The sequence below is a fragment of the Drosophila tropicalis genome, unplaced genomic scaffold (assembly GCF_018151085.1).
Source record: "Drosophila tropicalis isolate 14030-0801.00 unplaced genomic scaffold, ASM1815108v1 contig_789, whole genome shotgun sequence".
NCBI lineage: Eukaryota > Metazoa > Arthropoda > Insecta > Diptera > Drosophilidae > Drosophila > Drosophila tropicalis.
Genome location: NW_027173277.1, coordinates 175,085 through 192,970, shown reverse-complemented (window position 1 = coordinate 192,970; position 17,886 = coordinate 175,085). Strand labels below are relative to the sequence as shown.

The 17,886-nt window shown below is 41.5% G+C and overlaps 1 pseudogene; it reads right to left on the bottom strand.

Annotated features, from left to right (window-relative positions):
- Positions 1-750: 750 nt before the first annotated feature.
- LOC137579801 (uncharacterized) lies at positions 751-3,062 on the bottom strand (annotated as a pseudogene).
- Between the last annotated feature and the right edge of the window lie 14,824 nt (positions 3,063-17,886).

The window sequence follows — 17,886 nt, the reverse complement described above, 5'->3', positions numbered from 1 at the left end:
TTTAAGGAATTTTCTTTTGAATTTGTTAGAAATTCAACAGTAGAAACTTTACTCAATTGCAATATCGAAACGTTTTCCTGGGACATATAAAATTCAATCAAATTATATAAAATATTTTTAGTTTTACCCATACAAAAAGCTTTATATATGTACGTATGTATGTATGTCCTTTGAACAAATTTTCGATTAACCCATTTTCGTTCTATGTGTTTGTCGCCTTTTCGAAAAGTTCATTACGAAAAAAATTTAGTTTTATAAGCTTTAGTCCGCATCACTCTAGAAAAATTACATTAATCTGTCTTAAAAATAATATTTTTTAAGTTGTGACAATATGAGGCTAAAAGGAGTTAAATCTTTGAATATATCAACATTGGAAAGTTTTTGTGGTGAAAAGTTACTCTAATCATTTGTCTACTAAAGATTGAAAAAATCCTTTGAATGTCCTCTCATAAACCGTTTCATGGGTTCACATCCTATAAAAGGATTATGTTTACAAAAAATGCAAATTTCGAAATTTGGAAACTGAAAAAACATGTAAATTGCATTCACGAAAGATGTAAAAGTTCTTTAAAGGATATCCACTTGACATTCCGGATTGAAACAATTGAGTTTTTAAAAACTTGTAACTTTTTATTCAAACAGTGGGTGCCTTTCATTAGCATACATTTTCATTTCACATTTTCGCGGTTTACATATACACATGCTACACATATACATATACATACATATGTACAAAAAAACGAATACCAATGCTTAAGAACTAATAATAATTATTAGGTGTATAGTATATATATATATAATAATTTGCCAATTCTCAATGTTTTTTTTGTTTTTGTTTTTGTACAAGATACATTCACATTTACATATACAACATTTATGATATAAGTATTTACATCTAGACGATATTAAGGACGAAACATGTGGTTAGACATCATTTGTTGTTGTTTTAGGGATACATGTTTTTTAGATAGGAAAAAGAGTTGTGTGTGTGTGTGTGTAGTAGGATTGATTAGGGCTCCTCTTCGAGAATGGAGTTTGTTAGGTTGGATGTTGCCGTAGTAGTGGTTGGTGGCATGGGAAATAGTTTAGAGGTCAGAGTCTTCTTTAGCTCTAGGATGGGCTTGGAGTCTTCCTCATCGTCGGCGGGAGAAGATGTTCTGGCGGCAGGATGTTCATCGACATCATCGGCAGGCATTGTGCGTCGTCCTAGTTGATGATTGTCTGGTGATTCGGATTGCGTGGGCGTCAGTGAGGATGTCGGCGTGTGCGTGGAGGATGAGCAAGAGGCGCTCGAGGGCGCCGAACTGCGAGGCGTGGCCACTGACTGAATCTGTTGGTGTTGTTGCTGCTGTTGCTGTTGTTGCTGCTGCTGCTGTTGCTGCTGTGGGTGACCTTGCCCATAAATGAGCGTATCTCCTCGAAATAGGACTCTTCCGTAGGATTCTCACAGAAACGACGTATGCAATGCATGCGGTCGCTTACACCACTCAGAGCACTCAACGACACGGCATCCGATTCATGTTTCTTCAGATGCCTATCGAGATTCGTTTGCTGGCCAAAGCAGCGCTCACAGATCTCGCACTTGAAGGGTCGCTCTTTGTTGTGAATGTTGCGCACATGGCGCTGCAGATTCGACGATATGCTAAAGGAACGTTCGCAATACTTGCACTTGTAGGGTTGTTCGCCCGTGTGAGTTCGCAGGTGACGCGTCAAATTGGCGGATCGCGGAAATACTTTGCCACAGAACTTGCACGTGTAACGATCCTTATTCCGCTGCGGCAGTGAACTGCCACCGCCGGTGGCACCACTTGCGGCGGTTAGGCCTGTTCCACCACCACGCGTTTTCGTCTTGCGTGCCTGTTGACGACTCTGGAAATGTTGACATTTGCTTGCAATTGCTCATTCGTTGGCGGCCACGATAGTTCACATTTTTTGAGTGCATGCCGAAAGGGAAAATCACCACCTGGACCTCCTGCTCCTCCTCCGCCTCCGCCTCCTGGGCCCGGACTTAACGTTGCGGGTGCAAAAACATTTCGATATTGCAAAGGCAATGTCTTGGTCATGGCCTCTAAGAGTGTAGGATTCACAACTGGCGGTCCGGAGGGTAAGGATGCAGCTCCACTTCCCAGAGTTGCTGTGGCCGCTGCCGCCACTGCTGCTCCCTCGCGCAGAGCTCGCAACATTTTGCGACTCATATCGAATCCCAAATCGGCCAAGGAGGCAGCTATATGATTGTTATTCATTTCCTTATCCTTCTGTTGGGCAGCGGCGGCAAACATTATCAGATTACTATTTTCATCTTCCATGGGACTTGCCGTCTCTTTGTCCAGTTTGTCCGTATCCGTGTCCGATCCGCCCATATCCGTTTTTCGTTTGTGGGCCAAACGTAAATCCAGTGGTTGATCATAGCTACTCCTTCGTTTGGCTTTTTGTTGTCTGGTTGCTGCTGATGCTGTTGTTGTCGTTGTTGTTGTCGTGTTGCTGAGCATCGCCGATGTCGCTGTGGTCGCTGATGCCGCTGACAAATCATAAGGTACATGTGATATATACGATGTGGGTATTAATCCTAAGGCAGGGTAAACACAGCCCTGTTTCGGGCTAGGAAGCATATTTCTTGGTGAGTGGTCTTTCTCTCTCATAACTGTTTTAACTCTTGTTCTGGCTGCAATTGCTGTTGCTGTCGTTCTCGTTGCTAATGCTGTTGCTTACGATAAGATCTTTTGTTAAAGTTGCTTTCGATATTTTAAGTAGTTGTCGACCGGTTTTATGTACCTATAAAGAAAAAAATGCAATATATACACAAATAAATTAGAATATGTTGGCCATTAAATAATGTTACTTTCAAAAAGCTAAAGTTTATGTTTCTGGGTCCTTTTGTTTGTACTTACAATTAGAGTTTTTTCATGAAGGTCTTTCAGATACTAAAGAATTAGCTTGTGGATCAATATGTGGCAAAAAGATGTTTCTATTCATTATATTCTTTTTTGATTGTCATAGCCCCATGAATGTGAATGAAATTGAGAGTGACAACTGCTTTTTGTGGCCTTTGTGCTTCGAATGACGTACTACAGAAATTCCATAAACCCGTAAGAATCATCTTTTATTAGAGTATCAAGGCTGTATATATTGGTTAAACAACTGACTAACAATTGACTTTGTTTACTTTAGTTCAGCAATAAACCGTTGGTGTTGCTTGGGGAAACCCCTCTTAAGTAATTTGAGATCATTCGATTTGAAACGAGGAACAGGAATTCATCAAACTAGTAGACTTAAGGAAAAGACAATGATTTCTCATAGCTCATATTAAGAGTGCTAGCCGTAAAGACCTTCATTACTAATTGGGACAAAGGACCTACCTTCCCAAATCTGAGAAATCACACCAAGAGCAGGAGAAAAGACAATATCACAATCTCAAACGTAGTTGTAGATTTTTTCTGACTTTTTTCCTAAAGTTTAATTCATAGACGGATCTAGACTCTAGAGCTATGAAACTAGGGCACTTATACCCTTTCTCATATGTAGACTATATAGATTGGTAAAGTTAATTAAAAGTCAAAGTAAAAAGATTCCAATTCACAATAGATTCTAGAGTCTAATTTTGACTTACACATGGGCAAGAGGTCCAAGGTTCATCTATTCTTGGACTATGATTCCCAAATGAAATCTCAGGGGTGGAGTTTTTGGCAAGTCAAAAGATTGGTTTCAAAAACGATTTAGGGGGTAAAAACAAGTTTGTTTAAATCTTTTTTTTCTTCTACCTTTGCAAAAATTTTCGCAGCGGTTTTTTCGTTTTGTATGAGATTTATTTTCTGTTAACACTAAATCAAAGGCAGCAAAATGCGGCTAATTAACTTTTTGGCAACAATCAACAACGGCAACAACAACAATAATACAAAGCAAGAATCATAATGGCAACAACAACAAATGGCAAATGGCAATTTGTTGTTGCCATATCTTGTTAAATGCTGCAACAACAACAAAGTCTGTCAACAGACAACCGACAACCCACGAAAATGTCTCATGAAAAATTCTGTTCTAGATAGGAGAAACAGCTCCATAGATCAACTCGCCCACTCGGCAATGTGGCAGGCAGTTGGAGTTGGAGATGGAGTTGCAGTTGGATGTTGGCAAATATCTACACTTTGTAGTTGGGTCACATGGACACGGATGATGTTGATGATGGGCTGGTTGGCTGGCTGGCTGCTTTGTAAGCCATCTGCCAAGAGGTAACTCCGTTTGCTGAACTGCAACCTACGCAGGTATTTTTTGTTTTTGTTTTTCTCTCGCCCTACGCACCTTCAAGACGGTGCGGCTTGTTGCCAGTGGTCGACCTCCATAGATGCCACGCAACATAACACCCCCCCCCTCCTAGCAAAGTGGGCACTTTACAAATGTGTGTTTAGATGTTTGTCTTACTGTTTGCTCATTTGTTTGTCTTACATAAATTTCAAGTATTTTTCCGTCCTAAAACAACACACAATAGAACAATTGTTTAAACTTCTGTATGTCTCTGACGCTTTTGGCATTGCGCCCAAAAAACAAAAAACTATCTGCAACAACAAAGCTGAAAAAAAAAAATTGAAGAAAAGATGTCTTATGGAAATTGAAGTTCTTTATAACCGCAATTATTTTTTTTTAGACCAGACCAGCATTTGCCGTTTCTATTATTAGAATAAAAATAAAACTCTTGGTCGGACTGTCAGATCATGAAGCATGACGTAGATGGAAATTACCCTAGATGCTACCCACATTGATCCATTATAAAACCCTCCATTGAATTGAATCTGGAACAGCTGTGGGAATCAAATATGTGACGCACCACAATTGAAAGAGTGGTAACTCGAATTGAGGGTTGGCAAACGGAAATTTTTGTTTCTTATTTCTTGTTTTGGTCTTTTAAGTGCAGTAGCCAATAGGAAGTTTATTTGTATACACCGAAATAAGTGTGTTTAGTTATATGCGAAGACGTCGAAATGCTTGGCATGTGCAGCACCATTTATTTGTTATTAAAACAAACTAAAAATGGAACACATCGACCAAGCAAATGTTTCAATTAGTCCACGGAAGTTCTAAAAAAGAGACAACAAAAGAAACTTGGCACATCCAAACCAAGAAGTTCATTAGTTACACTGGGAACATGGGGCGTATGAGTGTTTTAAGTCGTGAGCTTTTGTAAAGTTTGCCGGAATATTGTTCCTGGTTTCACTTTTCCCAGTTTGAAGATGATTAACTTTGTGGTCCAAACCGAAGTTCATCTTGAGATGTTATAGAATATATAAATATTTAATGACATTTAATTATAAATTTTGCTTCCCTTTGGGAAAATAACTTTTTTCTGTTGTGGGTTGAACCACCAATTATAATTGGTGAAAATTAATTTAACGCCAAAACTTGCCAACACAGAGTGGGCAGTTGTGTGTGTGTGTGTGTTTTTCCTTTCAACTTGCACCTGAACTGTCCAGTAGCCAAGCTGAATCATATCAATTGAAATTTGAAATTTCACATGCACCCAAATCCCATGTGTTTTATAATTTGTTGCAAACGTGCCAGAGCGGTTGACAATTATGGCCAACGCTAAAGCTGGACGATATAGCATCATCATGTTGATGATCATCGTCATCCAAAACGGATGCTGAAAGCAGATGAAGATGATGATGATGATGATGGAGCTGAGCGGTGAGGTAAAGCCAAGTAAGAAGAAAGAAGCACAAAAAAAAAACCAATTAAAGAGTAACAAAGTTTAAGCGGACCGACAACGAGAGCAATGAAGCATAAACGGTTCAAAAAACGGACGCAAACCATGGTGAAGGTACGACCAATCTTGTTGGAAGTCGTCGCATGTTGCAAAGAAAAGTGAAATCAAAGTTGTAAAACCGCGAAAAACGCAGTGAGCAAGCCAGCCCAGCCAGTCAGTCACACCGACAAACAGACAGACCAAAGAGACATAACAGCAGACGACGGTCGCTTCGCTCCAGATTGGAAAATGTCCAGTGGATGGTGGATGGTTGTTGACAATGTTGCTTACGCTATCTCTTTAAAGTGCTCTGAACTGAACTGAGCTGATCTCCATGAAACTGTGGACAATATTTTGCCAGTGTAAGGCAGAAATTAACTTTGTCATATTTTAAATGAACCCAATATACCCCCAGAAAACCCATCATCATAGTCATCATTATCATCATGACCAGCAGCAACAACAACAACATTTGCATCCACTTCTCTCTCTCTCTCTCTTCCTTTGTAACAGACCAAAAGTAGCACTGCAGCAGCTGCATAATTATCATTTATAATCATCATAATCATTGGCTTTGGTCTCGCTTGAGTGTCGCGGCCGAGAAGACATAATCAACCGCAACTAAAGCCAAAACAAACTAAAACCAAAGCTAAAGCTAAAGCCGGCTTTGGCGACATCATGAAAAACGAGAGTAAAAATCTCCAAAGCAAAAGCCGCTCACTGAAATGGAAAATTAAACCTTGTTACATCAGTTCTGCAGCAGCTACTAACGGGCAACGCGGCGACAAAACTTTGTGCGGCAGTCAGGATCTCCCCGCGCATCTGCAAGCCATCCAAAACGATGGCAACATGCAACCTGATACCAAAATCGTCACAGAAAACAAAACAAACACAACAAACACGCACATTCATGCTATATAAAGAAAAGCAAAAGAAAGAGATTTAGCCGATCGATCGAACTCTCAGTCCAGGATGGCTAATGAAGAAATGCATCGTCGGCTACCATTCACATGGAATATCATTCATACTGCATGATGCCCATGAACATATGAGTCTAAGTTTCGTATGAGCCAATGAGCCTTTTAGGCAAACTCAAGTAGTCTTTAGTCATCAATTAACCGTTTTTAGAAGGACTTACAAGAGATGTTAAGTAATCTTTACAGGATGTGCTTTAATTTCAAATCTAAATATACCTTTTATGAGGATTCAGTTTGTTATTTACTATTTGTCATTGAACAACAAGCAAAATAAATAAAAATTATAGGATTAGTTGCTAATGGATCAATGGAGTCTTTGAAGTACTTTACCAATTCTCTAACTTTAGCCTAATGACTTAATTTATTCACTTTTGGGGTATTGAAATAAAAAAGTTACTAAATCATTTGAAAAATTTCTCAAAAACGTCTGTGTAAATTCATCTACAATAAACTCTAAGTTGATACCAAATCTAAGGCAAGTTTGAAATATATTTTTATGGCAGCCATCTCTACATCACAGAGATTTAAGGCAGACGTGACAGGCAGACTGCCGTTGACAAAAAAAAGTGAACTCATTTGTTACACAAACGTATGTATTAGATTTGATGGCATCTTTCGTTGAACTAAAGTTGTTAAAATGAGCGACTTGAATGTATGAACTATTTATCTGGATGTCAAATGTGTTTTAAGCTATTTTATGAAAAGATCTTTTACTTGTTCTATTTTTGTTGCTTAACAAATTCAAATGTCAATCATTTAGAATTTGAATTAGTGTTAAAATGATGTTCAATAAGTTCAATAGCAAATGAAGATGGATTTATAAACATTTTGCTGTGGGCATCCTTGCAGATGAACTAATTTCATAGACGTGTGTTTAGACTTAAAAATGTGTTAGCTTAGCTTGTATCTTACTAATGCAAAAGAACAGTCTAACAATCATCTTAGGCATTTATGATTTAGGCTTGATAAATGATGAACTAAGAAACGAGTGATAGACAGATAGTCTAAATCCGTTTATTTTTTGTTTTTCCTTTAAGTTGCTTACAGTTTAAAATAGAACAAAGTTTAAACTTTAAAACTTTATTGTAATCTTTATAAACCTTTTATTTATTTATTTATTTATTTATTTACGTCAACTAACACAGCAGTCGACGAAAAAGCTTAAGCTAAAGACAGATAGTAATTAAATGAAGAAGGTAGCTTAGCTTTATACACAACTAAACATCCCCAGCCCGGTGGAGGTGTTTTATTTACACAAGGTGCCAGCTATGCCCCGATTCACAGCCAATGTGGCCAGGGATGAGTTGCAGCCAATCCAAGTCCAGAATATTTTCATTGGTTTCGCTGTAGATGATTAAAAAGTATAGCGCGAAGAGAAGTGACAGAAAGATGAGGAGAGATAAGGTGAGAAAGGTTGTTAAAAGATTGGCAAAGAACACGAAGAGGTTCGTGAAGAGAGTAGTTAGTCAGACATCTACTAAGGTGAATAGGAAAAAAGTTTCTGGTCCGACGTGAGGGAACACAAAAAATACAGCGTATCTAGTAAATTCGTAGAAATGACTTCGCCGTTGACTAGTTTATGGAGAAAGAGAATGCCAAAAACAAGCCTACGGTTATAAAGTGAAGGAAGATTAATAAGAAGAAGTCTATCAGAATAAGAAGGTAGGCGAAGACCCGGGTCCCAATTTAGACCGCGTAGCGCAAACTTAAGGAATTGCTTCTGTACCGATTCAATACTACGCTGGTGAACATCATATTGCGGGTTCCACACTGGCGAGCAATATTCTAGAGTAGGGCGAACTAACGAAGTGTATAAAACCTTTGTTACATAGGGATCATCAAATTCTTTGGCCCAACGTTTAATGAAGCCGAGAAGGCTGTTTGCTCTGTTGACAATTGAAGAAATATGAACATTAAATGAACGTTTAGGGTCAAACATAACGCCTAAGTCTTTGAATGATGGAACACAATCTAACAGAACAGACTTAATAGAGTAATGAGCTAGGAGCGGAGACAAACGACTGAAAGTCATAAAAGAACACTTAGAGGCATTAAGGTGTAATTTATTAACGTGGCACCAATCACAGAACGCATCGAGATCTGATTGCAAAGAAGGATGTTGGAAAGAAGGATCATTATAGGAATAACAAATCTTGACGTCATCCGCAAACATGAGCACGCGTGAATGAGCCAAGGCCAAAGGCAAATCATTTATAAACAATGTAAATAATAGTGGGCCCAGATGACTGCCTTGGGGTACACCTGACGTAACTCGAACAGTTTTAGATATCGAGGAACGAAAAGACACCTTTTGGGTTCTGCCAATAAGATACGACTTTAACCAACCCAATAATTTTGGTGAAAAACCCATGATGTTAAGTTTCGCGAGAAGCAAAGAATGATCAACCGTATCAAAAGCCTTACTAAAGTCAGTATAAATAACATCAGTTTGACACCTTTTACGGAAGCCATGGTGTACTAGGGTAGTCAATTCTAAAAGGTTGGTAAGCGACGAACGACCTTTCATGAAACCATGCTGACAAGGAGAAATAGTGGATCTGGATAGATGTTGAAGGGAAGACGTAATAATTTTCTCAAACAGTTTAGGTATTTCCGAAAGTTTGGCAAAACTAGGTATATCATCAGGCCCGGGAACGAAGGAAGACTTCATAGATGACAAGCTAGAGAGAATACAGTCTTCAGTAATACTGGGAAAAAACATAAAATTTAAATGTGGGATTGAAAAGGGATAGGGTGTGGGATCCGAAACAGTAGTAGAATATGTCGACTGAAAAAATTTAGCAAACAGATCTGCAATATCTAAATCATTATTAGCAGACTGGTCGTTAAGTCTGAAGGTGGAAGGTAGGACATTAGAGCGTCTTTTGGAATTGACAAAGTTGTAAAATCTTTTGGGGTTATTATAAAATTCAGCCTTACAGCGAACGAGATAATTGTTGTAGCATTGAGTATTTAAAAGACAAAATTGAGATTTGGCTATACAATAATTTGCATAGTCAAGTCGCGAACCAGTTTTTTTAAATCTTTTAAAATATCTCGATTTAATGTTACGAAGATTAGAGAGCCTACGTGTGAACCAGACTGGCGAGCTGGAGACGGTAGAGACATTCACATAAGGAACGCATTTATCAATTAGAGAATTAAGAGCGGAATAGAAAAACTTCACTGCACAATCTATATCGCAGCACTCAAATAGAAACGACCAATCAAAAGAGAAAATAAGGCTGTTAAGAAGATTGAAATTTGTTTTACGAAAACATCTACGACGAGAATTTGAGATGTTTTTAAATAAATTAGGATCTTCAGGTTTCACTAGTGGCTGTGTTTGCGATACAGCACTAACAGTGGGATCAGAGACAAAAACAAGATCAAGGATTCTTTTAGAACAGTTAAGGAAAGAATTCAACTGATATAGTGGACATTCAAGTAGGCTATCAAGAAAAACATGTTGAGATGAAGGAATTAAGAAAGATAGATTATCATCAACAAGCCAAGAAATATTAGGCAAGTTAAAATCACCTAAAACTATAAGAACATCACGATCTTTAAGACGACCAAAAATAGTTCGTAAAGCATCAGCATGGTGCACGTAGGTCATGATATTAGAAGCTGGAGGAATATATGAACAAGAGATATATAGGCTAAAGTTAGAACATGTAACTTCGACGCAATAAACTCAACACCTAAGGGGAGATCAATCGGCACCACACTTGAAGACAGATTCGAGTTTACAGCAATGAGTACTCCACCGCCACGACGACCAACACGATCAAGCCTATAAGAAATAAAATTATTAGAAAGAATTTCATTATCTAAAACAGAGGAGTTAAGCCAAGTTTCAGAGAAAGCTAATATGTCAGCCGAAAAGGTTTGGCTATCACAGAAAAGGTTCGACAGCTTGATAAGAAGTCCTCTTACATTTTGATAATGAATGCAAAGACTAGACGTTATTAGTTTTTTGAAGCAGAAGATAAAGTAGGAAGGTGGACAGGCAACGGACGAGAGCGCTTATTGGGCGCAAACTCGTGTACAACTAGGCCCTCTGGCCAAAAATTAGGGTCAACCATAGCTGAGAAGTACTCATTTGGTACTGTAATTTTAAAAGAGGAGATTTCATGAGGCCTAGAAAACTTAAACTTTTGAATTAAAACCTTAGCAGGGCAAATATTACCAATGTAAGCTGCCACAGACGACTCAGAAATATCTGGAGCAAGCCTAGAAATAAATAATTGTTTGCGATGAGGCACTACAGTTAGTGGAGGCGGAGGAGCATTGGGATTCGCAAATGATTGAGAGCCGGCATGATCCTGTGATTGATCAGAGTTCCCGTGAGGGATAGATTGAGGTACACCAGGGCTTGTAATGGGTACTTCAATCTGAAAAGAAGAGCATAAAGAGGGACAAGAAGATGGTGTAGGCGAAAGTAAAATCGGAGAGGAAGTAATAGAGAGAGCTGGCGACTGCTTACGAGGCAACTCAAGGGTACATTTCTTGTGCAATTTCTCAGAAGGTGGAACAAATTTGAATTGCGACAATAATTGAACGCTAGAGTCACACTCGTTTGACAGCTGTTTGGCCAGTTTGTTTAAAGAAAGAAACCTTAAACGAAGATCCCTATACATACGGCTAAAATCAAGCTGCTGGCTGGCACAAGATGGGCAAGTCCAGCGCATTAAGCCAAGCTCAGGCTTAGAAACAGACAAACCAGAAAATTTGTCGTAGTCGCGGCCATTGAGGCCAGCACATTTTAAGTGAATAAGATTATCGCAGAGCCAACAAGATATTGCTCTATACTGATCATCAAAACGATCAGAATGTTTGCAATTAGGTAGACAACAAGCCATTGAAAAGCCGAAAGAAAGGCAAAAAAATTATATATATATAAGAATATATAGAAAAATTTAATTCACAGCACAAAGATAATTATTGATAAATAATCAATAATTACAAATAAAACAAAGAGACAGCTAGAGTGCACAGCACAACAGAGAGTGCAAGAAAAGTTATAAGCCGAGCTTTGAGAGGCGGCCTTACAAAAGTGATTACGCGGGAGAGAAGCTAAGCACAAGCACAAAGCAAAGAGAACAACAAAGCCACTAGCACTGATGGTATGATGGGGGCGATGAGGGGAGCAACTGCAGAAGCAATGACGAAAGAAAAAAAAAAATATGTAAATGCACCAAACACTAATCACGAAAAAGAAAAAACTGTTTAAACTGATTAATTTGGCGAATTATGGAAATAAAACACAAGGGAGTCAAGCGAATAACACCAGCGGAAGTGTAAACAAACTAAGCACAATTAAAAATTGAGAAAAAACAATAAATATTAATAAAAACTCAGGAGCTATGCAAAAACACGACCGTCACGTCAGAGAGCAGAAAGCTTTTTTTGACAAAAAGGACGCAACACTTCCGGAGGGTTTTTAAGCCGGAAACACTCAACCCGCAACTCTATGGCCACAACCTGGATGGTCTAACCGTCAGCGAAAACATGTGCGCGGAAGATTCCGCAAATTCCGTAATGGCACGGCTAGCCGAGGCTTGTAAGCTATACACGCGCCACCACAAACCAGACTTTTGGTGGAGCGACGCTATCGCCGAAGTCAGGAGATCCTGCTTTCACGCAAGGCGTTCGACAAACTTCGAGGCTCTGGGCCTTGAGTATAAGAGACGTCGGAATATCCTCAAGATTGCGATCCGCTCCAGCAAACGAGAATGTTTTCTGGCTTTATGCGTCTCTGCTGAGCACGACTCCTGGGGTAAGGCCTACCAGTTAGTGGCCAAGCGTCTAAACTCCAGCAGGTACCCACCACCGACGGATGCACAAACGGTACGCTTAATTGTCGACGGACTTTTCCCCGACGTTGACGAAGCAATGCGTGGCCCCCCTGACTCCTGCCTTACGTTAGCCGAGGTCCTCGAGGTGCCTTTTTCTCGAAACTACAAAACCTGGTGTTGCTGCCAAAGCCGGGGAAGCCGCATGGAGAGGCGTCCTCCATCTGCCTCATCGATACAGCTGGAAAAGTCCTCGAGGCAATAATCTGCTCGCGGTTAGATCGGAAATCATGGCAAGGGGCGGTTTATCCGAGCACCAGTTTGGATTTAGGAAGGCGAGATCTACGATCGACGCAATCAACCGGGTGGTAGGTTTGGCTGCAAGGGCAATTGAAGGAACGAGATGGAAAGGCGGTGCCAAAGAATATTGTCTTGTGGTAACACTTGACATCAAAAACGCCTTCAATTCAGCGAGATGGAACAGGATCTTGGACGCGCTTGGGGCCTTTGGTATTCCGAGCTATCTCATCAAGTGCGTAGCCAGCTATTTCTGCAACAGGAGGACGATTCGGGACGGATGCAGGATTAGAGGAAAGGGTCGTATCTGTTGGTGTCCCACAAGGGTCTGTCTTGGGCCCCCCTGGTGTGGAACGTCATGGATGACGGTATCCTACGCTTGGAATTCGAGCTTGGCACCCATATAGTTGGCTTCGCAGACGACGTAGCATTGGTAGTGATAGCCAAGGAACTGACGGTAGCCGAAGAAGTAACCAACCGGGCGGTCATCAAGGTTGGCCAATGGCTCTCTGCAGCCGGTCTGCAGTTGGCCGCCCAAAAGACGGAGGCGGTACAGACAAGTAGCCGCAAGCGAGTTGAGACCGACACCACCGTTGTCTCTAAGCGAGCTCTAAAATACCTAGGAGTCATGATCGACAGATCTTCGCCTAAGCTTATATTGGGCCTGCAGGATAAAGAACTCTGGCATTCCTCGCGCCCTCTGGTATTGACGTCTGCATTGGAGGCACCTCCTCCTCGCCTCATTTATAGATGCATTCCACCAATATACAGGTGCCTTTTGTTTGTTGTGGCATCTACGGGCTACCATGCTGGCATCACAGGCTGCTAGTACGGCATCTACGAGCGTTTTAGCGAACTTGTTTGCGTTGCCGGTGAGGGGTGGGATTCTGAGGAATTCCTCGAATGTTGTGCTATTTAGAGTATCCACTCTAAACATTTTTACGTTTTGGTCAGTGGTTGCGTTTTCAGCGGGGCGGTTACCGATTGTGCACAAAATGGCTAAATGGTCGCTAGCCGTGTAATGGCTACACAATTGCCAGTTGGTCTGTGCTGCTAGTTGTCGGCTTGCAAATGTGACGTCGATCACTGATCCGTAGCCAGCTCTGCAGAATGTGTGCCTGTTGCCCGTGTTTAGCACGACAAGTTCGAGTGAGGCGAGGCTCTCAAGAATTGTGCGGCCCCTGGAGTTTGTTCGGGCGCTGCCCCATTCTTTGGACCACGAGTTAAAATCACCTGCTACTATTGTTTTGCCCTTTCCTCTGGCATCCAGAGCAAGTTGATCCATTACCGACTCGAATTCTTAGGGGGGTAAGACTTGGTGCCAGGTAGCAGCTGTACACCCATATGTCACCTATGTATGCTCTGACAAAACCTCTATGTGCGTAGATATGCTGCATAGGCGGAGTACGATTGCCGCACAACCAGATTGCAGCTTTCCCCGAAGAGTCTGTTGCCCATGAGCTGCCAGGCCGGGTTTTGTATGGCTCGCTCAGAATCGCCACGTCTATATTCATTGCCCTTACTGATTGCGCTAGTAAATCATGCGCCGCCGCACAATGATTTAAATTTAGTTGTAGTAGCTTCATAGATTTTGTTGCTGATTCGCTCCTGCACTCGCCATTGGGCAACGTCGGCTGCCAGTGTAATGCCCCACCTGTTGTCGTTTGGCGTCTATGCAGTTGAAGCAGACAGGAAAGTTGCTGCATGAGGCTGCCTTGTGGTCTGTCGCCCCACATTTGAGACACCAATTTGTGCGATCGATTGTGCTACTGCATTTTGCCGCCGTGTGGCCGAAATTTAAGCATTTGTAGCATCTTTGCTTTGACTGCCGTTCCCGAATCGGGCAGTGCGACCATCCTATTGCAATTGATCCCGTCTTAAGCAAGGAGTCAGCAGTTGAGCGCGGCATTGATAAGACAGCCAACTGTGTATCACCAAAAGTATGGCGCAAACTTCGGACTCGCACATTTGCGGTGGCATCGCCAATAATTTTCGCTAATGCTTCTATAATATGGTCTGGAGATACCAGGGCATCGAGTTTGCGTATCTCAATCCAAGCTTCGGCTCCTAATGCTCTTACTGACGCTTGCTGGCCTAGAACTTGGCTAAGCTCGTTCCTCAGTTTTTGGCAGTCCGAATCGCCGTCTTGCTTGAGTTCTAGAAGCAGCTCGCCCTTGGCGGTCTTTCTTGTGCGCTTTACGTTGTTTTTGACTCCATCGAGTTTGCCATCGGTTCGCCTTGTAACCATACCAAGAATTTGGGCGTAAAAGAATCCCTCTTGGGCCTGGATCACGATGGCCGCAGGCTTGTCCCTTCGAGCTGGTTGCTTGTTAGGCCGCTTTCGAGACACCGTTTGCCATTCCGCATCCGCTTCGGCTGCATTGACTAAATTGGCCCACGATGTGTTTGTATTCGCCAAGTTGGTTTCCAGTTGTTCTGGTCGAGAACACTGCGTCGTTTTCCCACGTTTTGGTGGAGTTTTCCGCTGAGTGGCGGCATCCTCTCTCTGGCGTTTGGGCGTAGCTGATTTAGCTGGCTGGCTCAGACTTATGGGATAACCCAGATGGTTATTCATCACCGGTGTTGTTTGCGTGGCGATGACGCCCTTTTGGACCATTTTTGCGGGGTGGCTATCGGTCATTTTTCGGCACAGTGTTTCATGCAGTTCCATCATGCGCACTATTGAGTTCTTAGTACTCAGATTTACGTGACGAACTGGCTTTCTCCCATCGTCCGCTCTGTTGAACATACTGTCTAGCTGCCAGATCAGATTTCCCAGCTCGTTTAGCTCTTCTGTTTGTGAAGTTACTACTGGAGCATCAAAGTTATTTAATGCTTGCACCTGTATAGCTCGTGCATCTGGGTTCTTTGCAACATTTACATTTACCGGCGTGTCTGTGCTCAGGGGCGGTGACCGCAAGAGCCGTGGACGACTGCCGAAAGCAGGCTCTTCCCATTGGGTATTCTGCACGTCTGCCATTGCGCATCGGGCTTGGTGGTCGATGGATACCACAGATTTGTTCATTTGGCTGGCTGGAGAGTATCGGTTGCAGTTTGTGAATTTAAATTTTTTAAATTTGAATTTGAATCCGAAGGAAGAAGAAGCTTCGAAACGGTTGGCCCAGAGGCGCCACCTGCCAATTTATGGCTAGGGGCTCCCCTATGTCTTTCCTCGTTTTCCAACACTGGTGCAATCAGCTGGTGCGTGGCGGTGTGACTGCTATGAACACGTCGTGCAACAACAAGGAAAGTTTGGAGAAAGGTGGATAAAAAGATATTTCTCACCCACACCAGCAAAGACAGGAGCAAGCGATGAGAGAGGCGGGAAAAAAAAACAAAGAGAGGGGGATCTGCAGCCTCCCCCTCGCCCCTACCGGCTCCAATGGTCCAGCCAAGTGGAGTTTTAGCAAGCAAGTTTCGGGGCCAGCCCACAGGCGGCAGAGGAGTCCCCGCAACGAGGTACGTAGACAGTCCAAAGGAGACCCTTCTTGACGTCGAAGTTTTAATTTCAGGCCCTCTGGATGCGCAGAAAAACGATCTTGAAAGGGAGCGCCCGCGAGTATAGGACCGCACCACTGTTCGAATTCCCAACTGTATCTCTCACATTGTGTGTGTGTGTGTGTGTGTGTGTGTCTCTATCGATCTATGCGGCGGCACCTAATATAGCAAAACAAATTTAATTTAAATTACAGGCGTGGTCGCTCGGCCGTCTGAAGTTGAATCTCATAGCTCATAGATAGATCAATTGTGCATTTGTTGTAGTTCATAAAATATGCAATAACACCAAAGCCGAAGCCCCACCACATAGTCACTCTACTACTATATATTATATAGTATAGTAAAGATAAAGTTTAGAGGTCGACATGGGACTTTCTAATTTATTATATTACATATTGTCACTCATCGAAGTCGGTCGTGTTTTTTTGCGCTCTCGCTTAATTTTTTGTTTTTCATTCTTTCGTGAAGCTAATTTATAATATTCAATGTAAATTCATTGACTTACTAATTCTTAATAAATCGCTATACTCATCGCGAAGTTTGCGTTAAATTTACAAACATTTATATAAATTTATAATCAAAACTTTAACAAACGCAAATATAATTTTGTTGCCTTGGTTTGTATACGTCTCTCTTTACATACATACATATACAGTTTTCTTTTTATTTACATATTGATTTATAATTTGTTTTTGTATAAATCAATTATTTAATAATGTCTGTCTGTTGCAAATATAATTGCAATAATCCCAGCAAGACCAGTGAAGACTTTCTTTACTGTTGGCTGTGTGACAATGTAATGAACTTTAAATGTGCTGGTTACACAGTCAAGGTGCGGGACAGTATTGCACAGGGTGGCGGCCTTAAATGGGGCTGTGATTCGCGTCGTGGTTTGGAGCTCGAGATGCGAAGTTTTATGAAACGGACTGGGGAAGCGTTTAAAACCCTGTCAGCTGGCGTTCATAAGCTCCAAGAGGAGCTTTTGGCGATGGAGGTTCAATTCAGAAGTTCTAAACTTTTGATTGAATCTCCGACGCGCAAGAGGGCCAGGTTTCAGGGCGCGTCCCTCTTCCCATTTCCCCTGGAGACAGTATCCCACCTACTAACATGATATCGGTTGTAGTTTCCGAACCGAATTAAAGCTCTTAATTTTTGATTAGGTTTTTATTTTAATTCTTTTTTTTTCTTTCCATACAAAAGCTTTCAGTCTTAATAACAAAAACAACAACTTATCATTGAAGTGGTCAGTCAGCAACGCCTAGTTACGGATATATACATCTATATATACTATATGTACACACATTGTGTGTGTGTTTTTTTTTTTATACCCTTGCAAAAAGGGTATATTAATTTTGGTCAGAAGTGTGCAACGCATAGAACGAAGCATCTCCGACCATACAAAGTATATATATTCTTGATCAGCACGACGAGACGAGTTCAACTAGCCATGTCCGTCCGTCCGTCTGGATCAACGCAAACTCCTCCTAGACCGTAAGAGCTACAGAGCTGAAATTTTGCACGTAGGCTTGTATATACTGCAGGCGTTGTATATCTCGGATTCAGCCGGATCGGACCACTATAT